At 38.8% G+C, this 3,978-nt stretch overlaps 1 pseudogene; it reads right to left on the reverse strand.

Annotated features, from left to right (window-relative positions):
• Window positions 1-220: 220 nt before the first annotated feature.
• On the reverse strand, window positions 221-844 carry LOC149156626 (tobamovirus multiplication protein 3 pseudogene; annotated as a pseudogene).
• Between the last annotated feature and the right edge of the window lie 3,134 nt (window positions 845-3,978).

Genomic DNA, 3,978 nt, shown 5'->3' on the forward strand with positions numbered 1-3,978 from the left:
TAAACAAGTTCTGGTACTTTTTTACCATTGCGCCTATATTTGTCGTGAGACTCTGCACTTGTATTATTTTGACTTGATTTGGACCAGATTATGTTCGACGTTTCAAAGGCTTGACGTTTCAGTTGACCGACAAACAGAGATGGAGTGATTATCATAATACAAGCCTGTAAATTCCTGCTGTCAGTGTTGGCGTAAGCTATGTTTTCACCCCATGTTTGCCTCAAAACAACCTCGCACTTGGTGACACTAATGAGGGCACATACGCAGGTTCCTCTCTGAAACAGGGTAGCAGTTTTATTATGAGAACAAGTGAAGATGGAACTATTTCCACTATCAAGTAATACATGAAGTTCAAGATCAGATGATCCAAAACATCAAGGTTTGCACCTTTGTCAAATGCAGAGAAAAACATCATGACGCATCTTATGAAAAAACAAGTAAAGCAGATTGTAGTAACATAGCCGACCTCTTGCAACTTCTTTCTGCGTCCTGTTGATTCAACTGGAAAACATCGAAGCATGAAGAACAGTCTGCCACCATAAAGTAAAAACCCCAACGCTGCAAAGAAGGAGACACCTGCAAAGAATAACTTGGAGAGGATCTCAACAACTGGACTAGGGCTCCACCAAGAGTAAATCCATATGCATATCTGAATGAGATAGATGATACCATTGATTGTGATAAAAGCAGGTCTATAACCGTCTACTGATATTGCCCGTGCTTGATAGTATATTTCTACCCAAAATAGGACCAACAGAGTATACATGGTAAAAAATAGCAGGCCAGGCATATCAAGCAAAACATGTAGCAAAATCGCAGGTTCCTCTCTGAAACGTGGTAGCATGTATGGTCCTTCTGACGGGTAGCAGTTTTATTCTTGTGGCTAGCATCATACCAGTGGCGTCCAGTGTTTGAGATTGTCCCCACTCTTCCAATTCCTCTTTCAGAACGTTGATTTCCCGGAAATGCAGCCAACATATGATCTGGTAGCCTTTTCAACTTGGAGTAGCCAGTCAAGTGAAGATCACGAAAGTTTGTAAGATTCCCGAACAACTTAGGCAATGTTAGCGACTTCCCGCTTGCGTACATTCTCAAATGTTTAAGGGAAGTGAGATGAAAGAACTCTTCCAACAATGATTCCATAGTGCATCTCAGTTCAATCTTTTCAAGTTTCCATAGGATAGTAGTTCACATCAATGATTTTATTTGGGTTTTAAGTAATAATTGATGTAACCTCTCCTAGCTTATCAAAATCAAAGTATCGGTTCTTAGAACCTAGGCTGCTAGTAAGCTTTGAAGGATGAGACTCAATAGGAATACCCTTTTCTCTTACAATTCATGGTAGAGCAATTGATGCCAAATTACAACCTGCACTTTCTGTTGGGCTAGTGTACTTGATAATTTCTATGCAAAGATTTGAAGACTTGACTATTCCAAAATTGTGCTAATTGCTCTTCCTGTTGCACGAGTCCTTGTACAACATATAAGAATTGCTAGTTTCTATCTAAGATTCTAAAATTGCAAAATAGAGATTCTGCGCTTGTACAGCCTTCCTGGCCTTGCCATGATGCTCATTTTTAAGGTGTAAATCAGACATTGAAGAAAAACAAAATGGCCAGAATCAGTGAAGTATTAGAGTTCCTTAAAACTCTGATATTGTCTACTAATCATGATAGATTAAAAGTCAGCAAAGTTTCTCTCACAGACATTTATGTCTGTCTACAAAATGCACAAGAGAAAATTGATTTTTTGCAACTTGAAACTCAGCTACAGCAAGAAGAATTAAAACAAAGGAATCATCATTCTGAACATGTTTCTGTTCAGAACAATGAAACAGACTCCCATAAACAACAAGTCAATATTGTTGAAGTTCATTTAGATCCAGTGCCCAATAAAGCAATAGTTGTACACGCAGATGCAGAAACTCAGTCTGCACTTTCCAAGCCCATCATCAAACCTTGGGAACAGCTTCTCCACAACAAGAAAAGAACTGGTATTGGATATGACAAGGACTTGTCCTCTCATATTCCAGACTACTCAAAGCCCATTCAGTTTCAGAGTGTTGGATTCATTCATGATAGTTCACCTACTCTTCATTCTGCTCCTCTTCCACAGCAACAACAACAGATTGTGAAATGCCAGCACTGTGACCGAGTTGGCCATTTGAAAGATCATTGTTTTGATCTTCATCCATGTAAGCACTGTCATAAAACCAATCATTCTTCACACAGATGCTTCAGAAATAAACGTCCTGCAAGAACAAGGATTCACCTTGGATGGATCGCTTCTTGGCAATGGGCATCAACAGCCAAGAAGTTATTCCAAACACATGTCAGAACTTGTTCCAGAGTATTGAACAGTCTTGCAGTTGAGTTTTCTCCATCATCTCACCTTGTATCTGACAGGGGGGAATGATGGTCATCTACAAGCTTCAAAGCCACATCAAGCGAGCCTGAGCCACAACCTGCCACACCAATTTTAGAGTTGTAACCAGAGACAAAGATGCCCCTGAGCATACCTTCAGTTGGTACTATGGGACACTTCCTCTAGCAGAAGACTTCAGCTTCTTGCCAGTTTCGGAAGGATTCCAGGAACAAAATTGAGAACATTTCCTCTAGCAGAAGACTTCAGCTTCTTGCCAGTTTCGGAAGGATTCCAGGAACAAAATTGAGAACATTTCCTCTAGCAGAAGACTTCATCTTCTTGCCAATTTTGGAAGAGTTCCAGGAATTGCATTAAGCATTCCAGAGTTGTTGGTCATCCTTAAACCATCACAGGTTGAGACTTCCCTTTTCAGGGTGAAGTTCTCCCTTTTATGTGAGGTGAGACCTCCCTTTATTGGTTGAATATTTCCCTCTTCAAAACAATAGGAGCACTTCCTCTAGCAGAAGACTTCAGCTTCTTGCCAGTTTTGGAAGAGTTTCGGGAACTGCACTAAGCGTTTTAGTGTTGGTGGTCATCCTTAAACCACCGCCCTTTATACCAACATTTCAGAGAGCACATTCAACCTAGTGCTGCCATGCATTTTTGTACATTTTGTATTTCAGCTCTCTTCTTGGACTCATACATAACCCTTCGGATTAAGGGGGGGGAATGTTGGACACCTAATCCTCAATGGGTTAGTGTGGAAGCCAAATAGACAAAAGGAGTCTAAGAGACCTTGGGATGTGGAACCCAATGATCACATAATGTACTATAAATGTATATCTCTTGTTAATAAAAAAATCGTACTCTCATGTTTTATCCTTCAGATTCCTTTGTTTCCCATGTGTGTTTAACAAAAGAGGCTTTGGGTTGCATGAGGACATGCAATATATTCAGTTTGGGGGTATGTTGGGCCACTAGTTTGTCATTATTATTATCACTCTTTAACGCCTAATTCATCCATTTCTACCATTCTTTATCACGTCATTTATCATGATTTATCATATAATTCCATTTTATAATTATTTATGCTCTTATGGGTAAATATTTATTCTCCTTTATTTTTAATAAATTGATAATTATTATGCATGATTTTACCAATGATGGTTTATTAATAAATTTGTTGTAACATCACCCACCATTATTTTCCAGATTGCAGATTTGATCTCCAGCTCATCATTAAATATTCCAACTCAGAAATTCGCAGGAATAAGAAGTGACAACTTTTCATTGGACGTTTCGAGAAAATGGAGAAGAATATGGAAAATCTGAAACATGGGTTTTGTTCAGAACGGACCGAATTAGTTTTGTGATGAGAATTTTTCCCAAATTCGGTCTGTATTAAGAGAAATGGAAGGTTCTCTGAAGACATTTTTCTCAGATTCGCTGTTGCGGCTGATTTCCAAATTATCTCAGTTGCAATACCAAATTCGACCTGTTCCTGTTGAATGCTGATGGAAAGATATTTCAGATATGATCTTGCTGATCAATTTGTTGTGAACAATCCAATTTTGTAATGGGAATCATTTTGTAATCATATATGTTGTAACTTCT

The sequence above is a fragment of the Pinus tabuliformis genome, chromosome 9 (genome assembly GCF_031772625.1).
Source record: "Pinus tabuliformis cultivar Carrire ecotype Pingquan chromosome 9, CPIR1, whole genome shotgun sequence".
NCBI lineage: Eukaryota > Viridiplantae > Streptophyta > Pinopsida > Pinales > Pinaceae > Pinus > Pinus tabuliformis.